The 10,475-nt window shown below is 45.0% G+C and overlaps 1 non-coding gene across 1 annotated transcript; it reads right to left on the bottom strand.

Annotated features, from left to right (window-relative positions):
- Positions 1-5,966: 5,966 nt before the first annotated feature.
- LOC116910703 lies at positions 5,967-6,105 on the bottom strand. The gene has a single exon (XR_004389230.1). It is a non-coding gene; the product is annotated as a small nucleolar RNA SNORA48 (small nucleolar RNA).
- Positions 6,106-10,475: the final 4,370 nt, after the last annotated feature.

Below are 10,475 nucleotides of genomic sequence, written 5' to 3'. Positions count from 1 at the left end.
TCAAATCCTCAAAAGCAAACACTGCCAACCTGAACTGCAACATCCAGTAAATCTTTAAAATTGATGGAGACAGGACATGCCAAGTCAAACCCAAGCTGAGGCAGGTCCTGACTCCCAAGCCATCGGTGCAGGTGACACTGAAAGGAATAGTATACACAGAGAAGGAAGACAGTCTTAGTCACAAGAACACAGGGAGGAATAACTTTCAAGTGGAGAGTGACTGAACGAAAGAGGATTAGGAAGGAATCCATTATGTTTAACACAGCAAACCAGCAGAACCTTGACACTACTGGGACAAAACACACACACACACACACACACACACACACACACACACACACACACACACACACACACACATCCTGTCAACCAGAAAAACAACCCACAAAATTATAGGAACTATAAAACATCCCTCCATAAAGATAACCATAAATGTAAATGACCTCAACTCATCAATAAAGAGGATTGTTTATTTATTTCATGTATGTGAGTACTCTGTTACTGTCTTCAGACACACCAGTAGAGGGCATCAGATCCCATTACAGATGGTTGTGAGCCACCATGTGGTTGCTGGGAATTGAACTCAGGACCTCTGGAAGAACAGTCAGTGCTCTTAACCACTGAGCCATCTCTCCAACACCACAACTAGAGGGAACATTAGGAGGGAGGGTTTATTTCATTCTACAGCTTGCAGTCTGTTCTGAAGGGAAGACAGGGCAAGAATTCAAGGCAGGAACCTGGAGGCAGGAACTAATGGGAGAACACGGAGGAGGATGCTTACCGGCTCCATGCCTTTCTCACCCTGCCTTCTTATAGGATCAGGATCACACAGGACTGTTCAGTGGTGGTACCACCTGCCATGGGCTGGGCCCTCCCACAGTAATCATTAATCAAGGAAGTACCCCACAGACAACCTGATCGAGGTGTGTCCTCAGCTGAAGATCCTCCCTCTCCAGCTTATGGCAAGTTGACAGAAAGCCTAGCTAGCACACACAGCTATTATGATATCTGATAAACTGCAAACCAGAATCAGCCAGAGCGAAAGAACATCATTACACTTTAATAAAGAAAGCAATTCATTAAGAAGGTATGTCTACTGTAAGTATATATGCATCAAATGTTGGGGGTCCCAGCTTCACAAAACAAAACACTGATGGACAAAAGGTCCTAGGTTCAGATACATTAATAGTGGGCGAGTTCGATTCTCCACTCTCATCTCCAGCCAACTCATCAAAATGAACATCAACAAAGAAACCCCAGAATTAAGGTACAACATATGTCCACATAGACTCAAGAAATAGAATATATTTCAGCAGCCCACAGAACTGTGTCAAAAACAGACTACATTATAGGTCACAAAGTAAGTCTTAATAAGAAAGAATTGAAATATTCTCCTGCATCTTATCAGATCATAGTTCAAAACAGTAGAAATCAATAGCAAGAAGAGTTATAGAAGCTAGATGAGCATGTGGAGAATAGGCAGGGGACTTGCATTCATGACCACCCAGTCATCCAAATCAGGAAACCAGGGAGAAATTTTAAAAGTTCCTAGCATACAATGAAAATGAAAGCACAATCTACCAGAACCTTTACTACAAAGGTAAAGCAGTTATAAAAGGAAAGTTTAGGGGCTGGAGAGAGACAGCTCAGGGGCTAAGAGCTCTGGCTGCTCTTCTAAAGGACCTGGGTTTGATTTCCAGCATTCGCACTGCAGCTCACAACTGTCTGTTAACTACAGTCCCAGGGGACTCAAGCCCTCTTCTGGCCTCCAAAGGCACTGTGTGCATGTGGCACTCAGGCACACATGCAGACAAAACACCAGTACATAAACAAACAAACAAACAAACAAATCTTTTGAGAAAACAGAGAGGATGATGTGCGCTTGGATTGGTTGTGGTTGTCTGTGGTGGTCTCCGTCTGTGGCTGAGAACCTTTCTTAGTGGCGAATGAGGAAGACCTGTACCTGTGGGCATATGTGGGTAGGGTTCCTGATAGACCCTTCTAGCAAAGCAACAGGCACAAGAATGAGCAGCTTTAAGTGCTGTGATAAAACACCATGGTCAAAAGCAAACAATAAAGGGAAGGGTTTATCTGGATTTATGGTTCCAGAATTGTAGGGCGCCCTTCAGTGGTGAACAACGGTACTGCACATGTGCAGTTTTTGCACCTGGTGTCAGTTGGCCGTTAATATGCTAATGAGTGGGCGGTATCATGCTAATGAGGTGGTTCATTCTCCGCCAATCCCTGGAGGACAAGTAGTGGGGTGATAGTGGGGTGACCCGTGCCCCACCAATCCCTGAGAGATTATTAGCATACTGTTGTGTATATAAGGTGAGCGACTTTGCCGCTCGTGGTCCCTGTGTCAACAATGAAGGTGTCCTGCAGTAAAGGCTGTTGAGAAGAATCCAACCGTGTTGCGTCTTCCTTGCTGGCCGAGGTGGGCGTGACACAGAATGACAAGAGGTATATGGCAGCAAGCATCAGGCACAGCGGCCGGAGCAGGAAACTGCTTGTTCACATTCTTAACGATGAACATGAAGCAGAGAGAGCAAGTTGAAATTGTTAGGTGGCTTTTAAAACCCCAGAGTCTGCCCCCCAGTGATGAACTTCCTCCAGCCTGGATGCACCATCTAGACCCCACCAAACAACTCCATCAACTGAGGCCCAAGTGCTTAAATGCTCACGGCCATGGGGGACATTTATTACTCAAGCCAACACACCAGTGATGAACTTGTTGAGAAAGAAATCAGAGCAACTGCACACACACACACATACACACACACACACACACACATACACACACACACCCCAAAAGAGGATTAATAGTAAATATGCACAAATAAAACCAACTCAACCCCACAAAGAAGCCTAATCATGGAGGTACAAGACTCCCTCTATGAAAACGTTAAGGCAGAAAACAGAAAGACAGCAGAAGATCCCCACCTCTGTGAACAGGCAGCGTTAATATAGAATAATCCACGGATTCAATGCAGTTCCCATCAAATTTCTAAGGACATTCTTCACAGAAGTACAAAAACAAATGTCCTAAAATCCACATGGGAGCACTAAGGGTCCCTAGAACAACTTTCAGCAGAAAGAACAATACTGAAGGTATCCTGACACTTGATCCCAGATTATAAACAGAACCAGGGTACCAAACAACGTGGTACCAACACAACAGAGGCCTGCGGACAAGTGGGGTAGCACAGAGTGCCCAGAGAATACCACCCAGTAAGCCGCCTAATTAAAAACATTTTAAAGGTAACTATTTATTCTTTGAACACTTCATACATGTCTGCAATATATTCTGATCATAGCCACATGGTTTTCCTGGGATGCTTTCTCCCTTCTTTCCTGGGATCCTCCAAACCATCTTTCTCCCAGCCTCATGTCCTCTTTTTAAAAAATATTACTAATAACTCCTTGAGTCCAATTAGTGCTGGCCATATGTCCACAGGCGAGGGAAGAGCTGTGAATAACGTGTGCTGCATGAAAGACAGCGTCTTTAACAAATGGTTCTGAGAAACTTGACTTCCTTCCGCATGAAGAGGAGTGAGATTTGATACTCTGCCCCTGTTTAGAAGGATCAGCTGAAACACAGACCAAAGGACTTAGCGGGAGACCTGAAAATCCAATCTGAAGCTGCCGAAGGAAAAATGTAAGAAAAACCCTTCAAGATACAGACGTAGGCAAAGCCCTTCTGAACTGGGCTCCAACGGCGCTGGGAATAATCCTAAGAGTTGACAATGGGATTATGTGACGTTAAGAAGCTTCTGCATAGCAAAGGAGATAATAACCAGGGTGAAGTGATGGTGTTCAGAATGCGAGGATATCCTACTAACAAAGTATCAAACAAAGGATTAAAGTCAATTATAAACATAGATATGCTAGATATATACACATTATATATAATGTAAAATATACATAATTATAGATAATGTATGTTGCACACATTACATCACATTGTATACAATACACATTATGTAGTATATTTATACATACACACATGTATTTTATATGCACATTATATATACTATATACATTCATATACATATACACATACACATGACCAAACCCATGCCCATGCACATACACATACATATACATACACACATTAATCCCCCAAAGCATCCAATCAATGTATAGGGCAATGAACTGAAAAGACACTCTTTTAAATGTTTTATTTTAAACTCTTAATTGATTTTTTTTTGTGGGTTTCACTTCATGCACTCCAGTTCTGCTCACTTCTGGATCCCTAATATCTGTCCCTTGCCCTTGCTATCTCACCCCCAAAATAAACACACACACACACACACACACACACACACACACACACCACACCCCCCCCACACCACACCACACACCACACCACACACCACACCACATACCACACCACACACACACACACACACACACACACACACACACACACACACACACTCTCTCTCTCTCCCCAAACCAAAGCATAGTCGCTGCCTCAGTTTGTCAGTGTGTCCCACAGTATATTTCTCTGTCCACACATCTTCACTTGCAAATGTTCATTGCAGTAAGACATTTGGTCTGGTTCAAGAGCCCTGGGTTCTGTAACACCATCAATATTGGATCCTCGTGGGGACTTTTCCCAGTTATGCTGTTGTTGCCCCGTGTCATGGAGATCCTGCAGCTTTGGAACAGCAGGATTGGCTCTTTCGTGACTCCCCGCCACTTGCAGTCGATAAAGATTTTGGGCCAACTCAGAGCCCTGGATCTGGTCCTCAGTGGTAGCTGCGCTGGTCAGAACACCAGCTCTCCCTTACCCTGTACCACCAAGACGAGCTCTCCATCACTGCTCCAGCTAGGCCACCCAGGGCTGCAACCCACTGCAGCAGGTAGGGTCGGCTCTCTGCTCTCTGCCCTTGGAGCCAGTTCACCCAAACCACGCCTCCAGAGACAGCTCCACTGTGCTACCATCAAGGCTCAGGGCCCACTCTCCTGCTGCAGCCTGTGAGGGGCTGGGGCAGCTCTTCCGCTCTCACACCGTTTGGGCTGGTTCACCCATGCCTTTGCCTTCAAGGCCAGCTCCACTGTGTTACTCAGATGAGGTACAGGGCCTGCTCTTTTAAGTGCTATAGCCAGTGGGGTTGGGGGTCAGAGCTAGCTCTCTTGCTCATGCCCTCTAAGCTAGCTCTCCTGACTGCTGAAGGGGGTGGGGGGCGGTGTCATTACCCCTGTACTACTGACATCTCATGGCAGATGAGTGGTGGGGCCGGATCTCCCTCTCACTTGCCCTCAGGGCTGGCTACTCCACTCCCCACACTGTTCCCCCAGGGTCAGCTCTGTTGTACTGTCCAGGCCCAGGTGAGGTACAGGGTCTGCTCTCTTGAGTGCTGAAACTGGTGAGGGGCAGGGCTAGCTCTCCCAAGCTCATGACCCTGTGGGCAGCTTTCTGCACTGCAGAGGTTGGGAAGGGCTAGGGGGCATCACCTCTGTATCTGTGCCACCCAACTGCAGATGAGTGGCAGGGTCAGCTCAATCACACTCACCCCCTCAGGGCTAGCTCACCCACACCCCCTCCACTAGGGCCAGTTCCAGTGTGCTGCTTGGGCGAGGTACAGGGCCAGCCCTCCAAAGTGCTGCCACCAGTGAGAGATTGGCCAGCTCTCCAGAGCACTGCAGCCTGTGAGGGTTGGGGCCAGTTTTACACAACCTTTGGATTTCCATGTGGTCTCTGGTGACTGCCCTGACTGGGGCATGCCCTGACCCAGCATAGCTGCTCACCTACTGGCGGACCCCTGGGTGACACCCTCCCCCTATGCTGCAAGTGTGAAAGCAAGCTGGTGTCTATGGACTGCCAGTGCCATGGGGTGGAGGATAGGTCTGTGGGCATCCTTTCCCTCCCTCGCTGTGTGGCATGGAGGACTGCAGGTCTCTCTCAGCTGCCCTTCTCCTCCCTCACTGCGCTGACTGGATTTGATATGATTTGATTTACACGTGTCCTAGGCAGAACACAGCTTTGGCCACCAAGCCAGGCATCAAGCTAGGATGAACAAAGGACTGCTATCTGCTCTGTCCCTGACTGGTATAAGAACAACACCACTAACAAGGTTCTTCTTTGACCATCTAGCTTAAGTTCATTAGCTTAAGCTCTGGAATGTGACCAATGTTTGATAGCAATGTACTTTTTGCTATCTGCTATTGCTTTATCAAGTCCTTGGAGAGCCACACACTTCTTTCTGGTTGTCTCTTTCGTGTGTTATACCCAAGTGCGTCAAGTATCTGCTGAGCAGGATTCTGCTTGCTGCAACTGTCCCATGTTATCCCTTCTAACCTACCCTCCCTTAGTCCTGCTTATGCTCCTTGCAGAATGTGAAGGATATTAGAAGCCAGAAGGTAGCATGACCTTTTATAAATGCAAACCAAATTAGCAATTTTATGAGACTACTATAGTACTCTTTTATTCTGCTATAACTAGAATGTCTATGATGCTATTTGGAGCCTAGACAATGACATTTATAGAAAACCGTGTGCCCGTAATTGTTTGGCCCATACTATGGTTGTTCAAGATTCAAATTTATGTGTTCATTGCTTTCATGACTGCAGTAAATGCAGTGATGAAATAGGAGTGCCTGGGCGGTACTGCACCACAGCATGCTACTGTGTGGGCGTGCATGACTGAGTGTCTTCCTTGTGTGTGAGCATCCCTTGTGTGTGAGCATCCCAGCCTTCAGCAGTGGCAGTACTAACGTAACTTGTATCTACATCTGGCTTTACTCTTGAAACCAGGGTGGCCTGGGATTATTTTCTACAATGACAACCCTGTCTTCTATCTTTGTCCGATTCATAGCCAGTGGCCACCGTTGGTTGTGAATACTTTGAAGGTGACCAGTGTGAGTGAAGAATTGCATTCTAAATTTTGTCTAATTTTAGTTCATTTCAATAGTTACTCAGCACTGGTGGCTGCTGGATTGGATAGTGCAGGCTGAGTAGGTGCCAATGACCACCTAGATCAGGCACAGGAAGTCAGCCCCAGGCTGAGATGTCTCTGTCTCTATTCCCACCATCTTTAGCCCTGTCTTTCTATTTTCCTTGCCTAGCTGTTTATATATTAAATAAGGCTCTTTCCACACTTCACAAACTGATTCTGTAATTGCAGTACCACAGACAATACTCTTTGGTACTTTGTAGACATTTGCTAAAATTTACTTTCATCCTTTTGGAGGGCTCTGTTTATACTTGACATTCTCAAACAGCCTATAAGTTCTGTAGGACAAAGTATAAACATATATTATTAAAAACATTTCCTTCTTGCTTTTGGAAACAAAGTTAATTTTTTTTGACTAGTGCCTGATTTAAACAGAAGGCAGAGAGCATCAGAGAGGGAAGTGTTTATATACACATGCGAAGGAAAGAGTTCAAATATTTCACATGAGATCATCTCTCTCATAAATTACCTGCGATTCATCAAATATCCTGCTTGCTGGATTAACCTGTAATCCCTTAATTAAATGGTCAACATTTGAGTGTGTCTGCCACATTTAAACATTCTAAAGTAGCTCACCCAGTTCACTATGGGTTAGGTCAACAGGCCTCAGGTTTGGGGGACCGGGCTTTGCTTCATAGGTAGAAGGTGTCAGAATTTGGAAGAGGTTCTTTGCAAAGAGCAAGCACGGGCTAAACCTAGGCCTCTTGTGCATATGTAGCAGAGTACAGCCTGGTTTTCACGTGGGTTCCCTAACAACTGGAGTGGGGGCTGTCCCTAAATCTATTGCCTGTCTGCTTGTGGAGCCCAAGATCCTGTTCCCCTAACTAGGTCACCTTGTCTGACCTCAGTGGGAGAGGATGCACAGATGCACCTAGTCCTGCAGTGACTTGATGTGCTGGTGTGTGTGTGTGTGTGTGTGTGTGTGTGTGTGTGTGTGTGTGTGTTAGAGGGGGCTTCCCTTCTTAGAGGAGAAGGGAGGGAGAAATGGGGGAGGGTCTTCATAAGGGGGTACTGGGAGTAGGAGGGACCTGATATTGGGATGTAAAGTGAATAAATAAATAAATTAAGAAAAAAAAAGAATTGAGAAGAGGTGTGGTGGGAGGAGAATAGAGATATTACTAAGTATCCTACAATGCAAAGACCAGCTTCTGGCGATAAGGAAATATGTCAACCCAAAATAAGGTATAATGGCACAGAGCTATAATCCTAGCACTTGGTATGTCGAAGTAGGAGGATCAGGAGTTAAAGGTCATCCTTGGCTATTTAGAGAGTTGAAACCAGCCTGGGAAAATGTGAGACTCTGTCCACCTGAAAGAAAAAGCTAAATTGAGGGTGGGAAGCCCTAATGTAAGCCCTTGCTTTCCAAATGTGGTCCCTGGTCCCTGGGGAGTGGTAAGATCCATAGGTTCTCAGCATCCATCTCACAATTACTGAATCAAAGCCTGTACTTCAGTAAGATACCTTAGTGATCTGTGTGTGCTCCATAGCTTGGGAAATCCTGGTGTCTTCGTCACGTCTGTGCTGATACAATAGAACACCCAGACTCAGAAGTGCAGTGGGTTAGATGTGAACTGTTCCCCCCCGACTCATGCCCCTGATTGCTTGTTCTAGAGCTGAAGATACTGTTTTGGGAGGTTATGGAAGCTTTGAGGTATGGGGCCAACCTGACAGGAGTGGGTCTCTAGGAGTGGACAACTGTTTTGCCTTGCCTTCCCTACCAGGGTGGACTAAAATCCCTCTGCAACCATGAAGTAAAATAAACCTTCACCCCTTGACTTGTTTCCACAGGTATTTTGGTCCTATCATAGAAAAGAGTGATGCATTAGTTATTTTTGCTGTTGTCGTTGTTAAAAAATACACAAGAGAAGAGATTTAAGAGAGGTCATGGTGGGAGAAGCTTTAGACAACTGGTTACATTGCAACTTCAGTCAGGAAACAGAGCAATAAGAGTAATGGATGCTACTCATCAGCTCATTTCTTTTTCAATATTGTCCCCTGATCCATGTTCATGAGATGCTGCTGACCATACGTGGAGTGGATCTTCTAACCTCAATTAACTCAATGCAGGAAGTCCATCACAAAAACTGCCCAGACGTTTGTCTCCTAGATGACTCGAGGTCCTATCAAGGTGACAGTCAATATTAGCCACCATAAATAACTCATATAGACAATTGGTGCCGAGACAGGTGGAGTTAATTCCGTGACAAACTTGGCCTTGCAGTTCGTAGGCCTTTGGAGCTTGTTTTCAGGAGGAATGTGGAAGAGTGTGGAAGAGATGGAGAAGCCTTAGAGCTTGCTCTGTAAACTCATGGGTAATTCTGCTGGGTTCTGAAGATTAGAATTAGGTAGGTAAAAAGCAAACAGGGAAATGACCATGTGCAGAAGATGCCAATGTCTGAGTGGCCTGCCTTGAAGAAACCTGCTCTCTGATGAATTTAGCCCACTTCCACGAGACAGCATTTATCCCTTCGTGAGTATAGAGCCCCCAATAACCTATTCACCATCCTTCTGGCCCCATGTATGAGGGCCCCTTCACACCGAGGAGCAAACTTCCAGCACATAACCTTTGGAGAACAAACCACATCCACACCTTAGCTGTTGTCTTATATCATGAACCCTGCATTCTACTCATAGCGGGTTGCTTTAGGGGCAGCCCATGGGAAAACTGGGAAACAATTCAGGATCCAATACCGACTCTCCAACACTGGCCCTATTGGTTAAGGAAAACAGACAGAAGGGAAACTCGACTTGCTTCTCTTTGAGAATTGGCCACATAACACGGACACAAACTTACTTGTCAACAGTGGGAGCGTGGGAATCAGCGGCAGCCCTGGATGAGCAAGGAATCTGTGCAGCAAGGACCCAGAGCAGAGGCAAACCGATGGCACCAGAGAGAACAGGAGATACAAGCAGCAGTGGGCAGAACAGAGACCAAGAAGCCTGCAACCAAGAGAGGCCCACTCAGCCAGCCCACGGGAAATAACATTTTTGAAATTTCTGCCAACTTCTTTTTTTATATTTCCATAACATAAAGTTTTATTTAAATATATACACGAATAGCTTACACACAAAAATATTGGAAAATAGTGAAAAAAATCAATGTACACAGAAAATGTACTCAAGGAAATCAAATTAAAATTCTTGATATTTTTTCCTTTCTTAACAGTATGCATACTTTAATACATCATCAAAAATGATACTAGCATTAAGGTATGCAGATTACTTATAACATGATCGCCTAAAAGGTTCTGCCAACTTCTATTTTTCCCTGTAAGATCATTTCTTTGGCTATTCCTGTGTTTCTTACCTTCTCACCCAGCTCTAGTGGTAGCCTGCTTCTTAGGAGTCTGAGAAAGACATAAACACAAAGTATAAAAAAAAAAGGAAACTATTTTAAAAAGCAATAGTTGATAATTCAAAAATATACTATGATCAAACTTTTAGAAAAAGTAGGCTTTCTAGGCAAAGAGTAACAATGAGATTATTGAGAATAGCACAAAAGATAAATTAATAA

This window comes from Rattus rattus, chromosome 9, assembly GCF_011064425.1.
Source record: "Rattus rattus isolate New Zealand chromosome 9, Rrattus_CSIRO_v1, whole genome shotgun sequence".
Lineage (NCBI taxonomy): Eukaryota > Metazoa > Chordata > Mammalia > Rodentia > Muridae > Rattus > Rattus rattus.
Note: the sequence above shows the minus strand (reverse complement) of the source record. Positions and strands in the feature narration are given on the sequence as shown.